The sequence below is a fragment of the Otolemur garnettii genome, unplaced genomic scaffold (assembly GCF_000181295.1).
Source record: "Otolemur garnettii isolate 467f Iridium unplaced genomic scaffold, OtoGar3 scaffold00125, whole genome shotgun sequence".
In the NCBI taxonomy this organism is placed as follows: Eukaryota; Metazoa; Chordata; class Mammalia; order Primates; family Galagidae; genus Otolemur; species Otolemur garnettii.
The window spans coordinates 1,588,168-1,597,454 of NW_003852520.1; the positions used below are offsets into that span (position 1 = coordinate 1,588,168).

The 9,287-nt window shown below is 43.7% G+C and overlaps 1 pseudogene; it reads left to right on the top strand.

Moving 5' to 3' along the window:
• Positions 1-4,892: 4,892 nt before the first annotated feature.
• On the top strand, positions 4,893-8,907 carry LOC100944013 (annotated as a pseudogene).
• Positions 8,908-9,287: the final 380 nt, after the last annotated feature.

Genomic DNA, 9,287 nt, shown 5'->3' on the forward strand with positions numbered 1-9,287 from the left:
GAAGCAAGATACTTTTTCAACAAAATAAAACAAAAATAAAAATAAATAAAACAAGCATTCCAAGAAATAAATAATTGATTAAAGTTAGAGAGTAAACAACCGACTAAAGTTTCCAAAGTGAAACAATGCCAGAGAGGCCGGCCTGGCGGGCAGGTGCCTCGTAGCGGCACAGAGCTGTGCCCAGAGAGAGGCTCCAGCTCAGTGTGAGTCTGTTGCCATCTTGAAATTCCCTTTTTTTTTTTTTTAAGACAGAGTTTCACTATGTCACCCACTCACAGCAACCTCAAACTCTTGGGCTTAAGTGATTCTCTTACTCAGCCTCCCAAGTAGCTGGGACCATAAGCACTGCCACAATGCCTGGCTATTTTTTGTTGCAGTGGTCATTGTTGTTTAGCAGGCCTGGGCCAGGTTCAAATTCGCCAGCTCTGGTGTATGTGGCCCATGCGTAACCACTGTGCTATGGGTGCCAAGCCTAAATTCCTTTTTTTTTTTTTTTGAACAAAGGCCCTGCAAATGGGTAGCTGGACCTGATGGCAAGAGAGTTGGAAAAGCCTTCCAAAGAGAATTTCCTCTGCAGGAACACTCCTAGACAATACTGAGAAATGCCTTGAAGAAAAAGTTCTAACTTTTATTTATCTAATCAGGCCAGAGTAAACTGCAAGCACAGCTGCCATGGTGGTGATCTGTAGACATCTGCACGCATGGCAACAGCTGGCGTGTACACAGTGCCTGCCATGTGCCAAGCCTGCACCTGCTAACTCAGTAAATCACCATTACAGCCCCACTTTACACTTGTGGGACAGAGAGGATGGGAAAGACTCCAAAAGCCACACAGGCAGGTAAGTGACAGAGCCTAGATTCAAACTGAGGCAGTCTGGCCCCAGAACATTTTTTATGTAATGGTTTCTCTTCTATTAAATGGAACAATCACATGGGTTTGCTAAGAGGTGTTTTGCAGGATCTCTGATTATCCTGGGTATTACTCTTGAATTCAGGATCTCTGATTATCCTGGGTATTACTCTTGAATTCAGAGAAGAATGATGGTCTGGGGCTGGCTGAAGGCTCAAGCCGATGCTCCTGAAGCTGATAGACTTGCAGGACAGAACACACACATTCTTTCCTTTGGAGCATCAACCACTGACTATTTAATAAAGAGGAAAAAAGTACTAGCCATATTCCATGACTGGCATTCAGCTTCACTTCACAAGATTTTTTTTTTTTTATTAAATCATAGCTGTGTACATTAATGCAATCATGGGGTACATGTGCTGGTTTTATATACAATTTGAAATGTTTTTATCAAATTGGTTAACATAGCCTTCACGGCATTTTCTTAGTTATTGTGTTAAGACATTTATATTCTACACCTAGTAAATTTCCCTTGTAAGATGCACTGCAGGTGTGGTCCCACCAATTACTCTCCCTCCACCCATCCCCCCCCCCACTTACGCCTTCCTCCGTCTTCTTGGGCTATAATTGGGTTATAGCTTTCATAAAAAATCTATTAATTAGCAAGAAAAGAACAAGTGATCCCATCACAGGGTGGGCAAGGGACTTTTTTTTTTTTTTTTGAGACAGAGCCTCAAGCTATCCTCCTGGGTAGAGTGCTGTGGCATCACAGCTCACAGCAACTTCCAACTCCTGGGCTTAAGCAAGTCTCCTGCCTCCACCTCCCAAGTAGCTGGGACCACAGGCACCCACCACAACACTGGACTATTTTTGGGTTGCAGCCATCATTGTTTGGTGGGCCCAGGCTGAATTCGAACCCCCCACCTTAGGTGTATGTGGCTGGCGCCATAGCCCCTTGAGCCACAGGCACCGAGCCGAGAGAAACTTCTTTGAAGAAGACAGGCACACGGCCTACAGACACATGAAAAAATGCTCATCATCCTTAATCATCAGAGAAATGCAAATCAAAACTACTTTGAGATATCATCCAACTCCAGTAAGATTAGCCCACATCACAAAATCTCAAAACCAGAGATGTTGGAGTGGATGTGGAGAGAAGGGAACACTTCAACATTGCTGGTAGGAATGCAAACTAATACGTTCCTTTTGGAAAGATGTTTGGAGAACACTTAGAGATCTAAAAATAGACCTGCCATTCGATCCTACAATTCCTCTACAAGGTATATATCCAGAAGACCAAAAATCACATTATAACAAAGATATATGTACCAGAATGTTTATTGCAACCCAATTCATAATTGCTAGGTCATGGAAGAAGCCCAAGTGCCCATCGACCCATGAATGGATCAATAAATTGTAGTATATGTACACCCTGGAATACTATGCAGCCTTAAAGAAAGATGAAAACTTTACCTCCTTCATGTTTACATGGATGGAGCTGGAACATATTCTTCTTAGCAAAGTATCTCCAGAATGGAAGAAAAAGTATCCAATGTACTCAGTTTACTATGACACTTCACAAGATTTTTAAGTACAGTATGTACTAAGCTCATGTGCTAGAGGTGTGTGTCCGTCCTTGGAGGTTTATACCATGTTTTATTCCTTTCAGGGACCTGAGGATTTGGCTCATACTTGCTAGATATGCTACATGATCCCGTAAAGACATTTATAAATTCAAGAGACTTCTCTCTATTTTTACAAATTTTTGTAGCCACCAGAGCATATTGGTTGAAAAGATGGGCTGTGGAACCCCACAGCTGATTTTCTGGCCCTTACATCGGCATCAGTAATAGAGGAAATAGAGCAAATATCTCACTCACTGCCAGACGTGGACATATGTAGCACTTCCTAGAACTTAGTCAACCTCTGTGTTTGAATAGTTACTTGATTTATGGAAATGAATAAGAATTAATGAATCTTGAACAGATGACTTCTCTGAGCCTCAGTTTCTTCAACGTAAATTAATAACATCTCTCTCCCAGAGTGTTATAAAGATTATATAACGTATCAGAAGGTGGTTACTTAGTACAGTGCCTGGAATACAGTGAGTTCTTACTAAATGTTAATTAATATTCTGTTTGAACTTTCTCTAATGTAGGTGTAGGTCACTACAGAGTAAAATTTGGGGCTTGGTAGGAAATATTTCTATTTTTCATAATATTTTTCACCTTTTTCTTCTTTGTAGGCCATATTCTTTTAGGAGAATGAGATAAATATTGGTTTTAACTATGTAGCAATACTTTTCTGTATTAATTATGCATTTAAAAAATAACCTTTGGAAAGGCAAATTGGTCTTTTTCCAATGGCCCTTTTATAAAGAGCTATTAAAATAAGGCATAAAAAATAACATTAATTTATTATTAATACCTTGTAGCAGTGATTACATCAGTGCAGTCTGGCCACCGCTGGGCCATCACTTCAGCTGGAGCTCAGGCAGCAGCAGCAGCAGAGCTGGGCAGAGACACGTCTTCCCTGGGGTCTCCAGAGCCTGTCCCTTGGGAGGACCCTCCTCCTGCACCCACCTGCTCTGCTCCTCCACTCACCTCTCTCCTTCCCCAACCAATACGCTGGAGGCCTCTCTCCCTTATCAGTGTGGGTGGAGATGTGGGAGAGCAAGGCCAGGGGGTAGGGGCCGATGAGGGCTCCCTCTTGAAGTACTTACATAAATTGGATTTTTTATGAAATGTCTTTTTGATAAGAAATAGTTAAGGGATGCAGATTATGAGAGAAAGGATAAAGGAAAGAAAGTAGACGTGGAAACTGAAGAGAATATGTACACAGGGAGACCACAGTGTGCACTGGGAGCCTCCAAAGTCTGCTGAATAACAGCAGCACAGGCCCGGAAAAGGAGACAAGAAGTGTCTTGCTGAGGCCTGAATTTTCCCTCTCCGAGAGCCTATACAAAGGCCTCTGGTGGCAACGAGCCCCGTGTGAGATGTGCTGCGAGCAGCATGTGCTTCAGCCTCTTGCTAAAAGGGAAGCAATCTCCTGGGGTTGAGCTAGAAGAACAACTTCTTTCTCCCTTGCTGCTGATAAGGGCATGGCGTTAGCCTGTCTGCCCACAGGGACCCGGAGACTTCATTGCCTCCTGTGGAAACTGTGTGCATGGTCAAGCTGCTGTTTCACATCCTGCTTCTAAGTCTTGTTCCTTGATGTACAAACTGCATCCCAGTTCCTTAGTTTATGAATAGCTGAGGTGGAGTAAAGTAGTTATAAAAGTGAGTTAAACAGTAGCTTAGCTGAAATTGTAAGTACCAGGAGAATGATGCCGCTGTCTTTGTCTTCTTTCATGACTATTCATTTGCTAATTTGAAGATAATCTAGGTAATAAATACTGAGTTAACCTGGAACACAGGGCTTGCTGGCTCTCACATTAGGCAGTGATGGTTCCCTGGGCCCATTCTTTTTAAATCCCATCTTGTGTTGTTATTTCTTTCATTCTCTCTTCACCGTCACTGCCAAGCACCAGGGATACCCACAGGTTGTGTAGGGGCTGGTCCCCTACATGGAGCAGGAAATGACACAAACTACCCGCCCTCCAACCTGCTGCAACCTGGAAGTGCAAGGTATTTCATCCTTCCTCCTTCTTTGGCTGCTGACCTTCCACTAAAATTGGACTTCACATCCTTGCTGTCTCCCTCTCTTTACCTGCTTCTTTCACCCCTTTGGCTTTCCAGAAACTGCTACTTTAGAAGCATTATGCATCTCCTAATCACCAAGGCCTTGGACCTTCTCTTAGTCTCCATTCTTCTTGATCTTTCTGAAACCCATGACACAGTGGCCGTAGCCGTTCCTGGCTCCCATCCAGACCTGGCAGTGCTCAGTGAAAGCAGACACCGTCTCCCTGGGGCTTCTTGCAGAGCGAGCACACTGTTCTGAAGCACACCCGGCTTCCCTCCTGTCCCAGGTGGACTTGGGACCTGCCCTGGGAGTGGCACATGTGACTGGCTTAGGCCACTCAGAATTCACCCTTTGAGTCAGCATGTGGTGCTGCAGAGGCAGTGGATGTGGAGACTACATTGGGCTTCTCAGCGGGGAGGTGTGGTGGACGCTGCACTGGGGAGGCTCCAACAGGTCTGTCTCTCACGGTGGTTAGTGGCAGTGCCACACTGGAACCACGGCCCAACCTTCCTTTGGTCATTCTGGCCTCTCTCAACATCTGAACCAGACTCAACACGTCCACTGTCTGACCAGTCACCTCTCTGCCCAGCCTCAGCCCATCTCATGCTCGCTCATGTACTGACTGTTTTTCTCTAAATGAGTGTTACCATTTTCTCCGTCTTCGACTCCCTTCTCTCCCTTGTTCTCCACAATTCACTCACTCAGCTCTTATTTCATCTCTTGATTTTAAAACGTCACACTAGGACTGCAAATTAATACAGCCTCTTTGGAAAGAAGTATGGAGAGTTCTCAAAGAACTCAAAATAGACCTTCCATTTGATCCTGAAATCCCATTATTAAGCATGTACTCAGAAGAAAAACATCATTTTACTACAAGGACATTTGTACTAGATTGTTTATTGCAGCTCAATTTACCATCATTAAAATGTGGAAACAACCTAAGTGTCCATCAACCAAGGTTTATTAATCCTAATAAACCGTGTTATATGTACACCATGAGTACTATTTATCCATAAAAAGATGGAGACTTTACACCTTTTGTATTAACCTTGATGGAGTTGAAACACCTTCTTAGTAAAGTATCACAGAAATGGAAAAGCAAATATCCGATATACTCAATACTAATATGAAGCCGGTAAATCTAACATACACTCACATAAGAGAAAAATTCAATTAGAGTTGAGGGGAGGAGTGATGAGGGAGTGGGGAGAGGGTAGACGGGGGGTGGGGTGCTCCCACTTATTGGGCACAATGTGGGGAGGTGGCACACCTCCCAGGGTGGGACATGACTACAGATGCAAACACTGTAACCTAATTGTTTATACCCTCACATTAACTTAAAATTTATTTATTATTTTTTTATTTCTTCCTTTTTTTTATTTATTAACTTAAAATTTAAAAAAGAAAGAAAGAGAGGTGTAAACAGAGACAGTTTCTGGTATCTGTCATCTCCTCCAAACTATCAGTTTCTGGAAGGCAGAGAACAAAAAATATGTTTTAAAAAAGTCACAATTATTCTTTTCTTTCCATTACTGCTCTTATCTCTAGGTCACATCTCTATTATATATGAGTTGGATTATTGCAATAGTCAAATAAGTGATCTTCCTGACTTGATTTTCTTTTTAACTGGCAGTCACTCTTCAAAGCACTGGTATAGTCACTTCCTAAAACATTCTTACCTCTGGAGAAATTTTCGTGGACAGGTGCCAGATGAAACTAAGCCATGGTAATTTTAAAAGATTAGGATAAATTGCTAATTCAGAGTTGGCAGTAGATTCTGTTTCCAGTGATAGAATTTAAAAATTTCCTTGGCATAGGAAAATCTTTTTACCTGAGAAGAGTCTTTTGAATGGTTTCTTTTAGGCAGACATAAGGCCAAAATTTACCATCATTCACAAGAACTTTTTGTTTTATATTGAAAAATACTGTCTTTCTGGGAGGTTGCGAAAAGAAAAAAAAGAGGTGGGTATTTTGCATAAGGCCTAAGGAGCCTCTGGGAAACAGTGGCTAAAACTCTTTGCTTTATTTCTTTGAACTATTTTGCTTTAAACAAACAAACAACCCCAACCCCCTCTTTCCTTTTTGAAGTTTAACATTATTGGTAAAATATCAGCTGGATTGAGATGGACTGAACTGAAGTCATTTAACAAAAGATATCAGGTACTTTTGAAGAGAAGCTCAGCATAAAAGAAGAGATTTTGGAGTGGCGACCCAGGCCAAACTCCCAGAGAAACTTGAATGGGGTTGGAGACAGCTAGTTTCTGCATGGGGAGGCTTTGAAAAACTATATATAGACATGTGGAAGTGACTTGAGCAAGATTGTAGGATACGAGATCATATATAAAAACTAAGTCTCACTGAACGTGTCGGTAGCTCTCGGGTCTTCTGCTGCCCTTCGTAAACCGAGCCGGCTCTGTGAGTCAGCAACCGTCTCAGGGACCTGGGTTGGTGCTGATCTCGGCACCACCTACTCTGGCGTGGGTGTCTCAAGCATGAGAAGCAGAGACAGTTGCCAGTGATCGAGGAAAACAAACTCTCCAAGTTACGTTGCCTTTGCTGACATAGAACGATTGATTGGTGATACTGTGGAAAAACTGAGTTGCAACGAACTCCACGAACACAGTTTTGGATGCCAGGCATCTGATTGGATGCTGGTTTGGTGATGCTGGTGTCCTGTCTGATATGAAGCTTTGGCCCTGTGTGATGGTGAACGACTCTGGCAGCCCAAGGTCCAGGTAGAATACAAAGGACAGACAGAGTTTCTGCCTAGAGGAGGTGTTGCCCATGGTTCTCACAAAGAAGAAGGGAACTGCGGAAGCCTGCCTTGGAAGGACAGTTACCAGTGCTGTGGTCACAGTGCCAGCTCACTTCAGTGACTCTCAGCGTCAGGCCACCAAAGACGCTGGAACAACTGCTGGTCTCAGAGTTCTTAGGATGATAAACGGGCCAACTGCTGCTGCTATTGCTTACGGCTTAGACTAAAAGGTTGGAGCTGGAAGAAATGTGCTGATCTTGGACCTCGGAGGTGGCACTTTTGAGGTGTCAGTCCTCACTGCTGAGGATGGAATATTCAAGGTCAAATGTACAACCGGAGACACTCACTAGGGTGGAGAAGACTTTGACAACTGAATGGCCAACCATTTTATTGCTGAGTTTAAGTGCAAACATAAGGACATCAGTGAGAATAAAAGAGCTGTCCGTCGCCTCCGTACTGCTTGTGAACGTGCTAAGCGTACTCTAGGCCAGTATTGAGACTGATTCCCTTTATGAGGGAATCGACTGCTATACCTCCATCACCATGCCTGATTTGAAGAACTGAACACAGATCTGTTCCATGGCACCCTGGACCCTGTAGCCCTTCGAGATGCCAAACTAGACAAGCCACAGATTCGTGACATTGTCCTGGCTGCTGGTTCTACCTGTATTTCAGAAGCTTCTCCAAGACTTCTTCAATGGAAAAGAACTGAATAAGATCATCCACCCTGATGAAGCTGTGGCTTACGGTGCAGCTGTCCAGGTGGCCATCCTATCTGGTGACAAATCCATGAATGTTCAGGATTTGCTACTATTGGATGTCTCTCCTCTTTCTCTGGGTATTGAGACTGTTGGTGGAGCTATGACTGTGCTCACTGAGCCCAATACGCCCATGCTTACCAAGCAGACACTGACCTTCACTACCTGCTCATCCTCCTTTATGAAGGTGAGCGTGCCATGACCGAGGATGACAACTTGCTTGGCAAGTTTGAACTCACAGGCCTATCTCCTGCTCCCTGTGGTGTTCCTCAGACTAAAGTCACTTTTAATATTGATGCCAATGGCATTCTCAGTGTCCCTGCTGTGGATAGGAGTATAGGAAAAGAGAACAAGATGACCATCGCTAAGGGCAAGGGACGTTTGAGCAAGGAAGACACTGACTGTCAGGTCCAGGAAGGCTGAAGATGAGAAGCAGAGAGACCGGGTTTCAACAAGAATTCACTTAAGTCCTGTGCTCATAGGATGAAAGTGACTGTTGAAGATGAGAAAGTTCAAGGCAAGATCAACGACGAGGACAGAGAAGATTCCTGACCAGTGTAATGAGATTAGCAACTGGCTTGATAAGAACCAGACTGCAGAGAAGAAACTGAACATCCGCAGAAGGAGCTGGAGAAAGTCAGCAGCCCCATCATTACCAAGTTGTGCCAGAGTACAGGAGGAACGCGGGGGGCATGCCAGGAGGAACGGGGGGGGCATGCCAGGAGGAATGGGGGGGATGCCAAGAGGAAGGGGGGGCATGCCAGGAGGAAGCCGGGGACTTCCCTGGTGGTGGTGTCCTCCTTCTGGTGGTGCTTCCTCTGGCCCCGGCCCTGAAGAGGTTGATTAAGCCAACCCAAGTGTAGATGTAGCATCGTTCCACACAGAAAAATATTGAAGGATACATATTTGTAGCAAATTATGTGGCAGATTTGACTTTGAGTTGCTATGGTGAATTACTAGGTATTCTCAATACTTGAATACAGAACATGTGTGCAGGGGAAGGAAACAGCATTGGGCTTTAAAAACACTGCCTTGTGAGTGGAAAATGCAACGTCTTAAAGAAAGCTGTATTTAAAATTGGAAAAAATAAAGATCTTATATGAAAATCAATTGTATTTCTATGTATAAGCAGTGAATAGCCAGACTTGGAAAAAGCCATTTATGATGGCATCAAAAACATAAAACACCATAGTAATCAAGGCAGACAACTCAGTGGGACTGAATGGAGTGCAGAAATAGATAC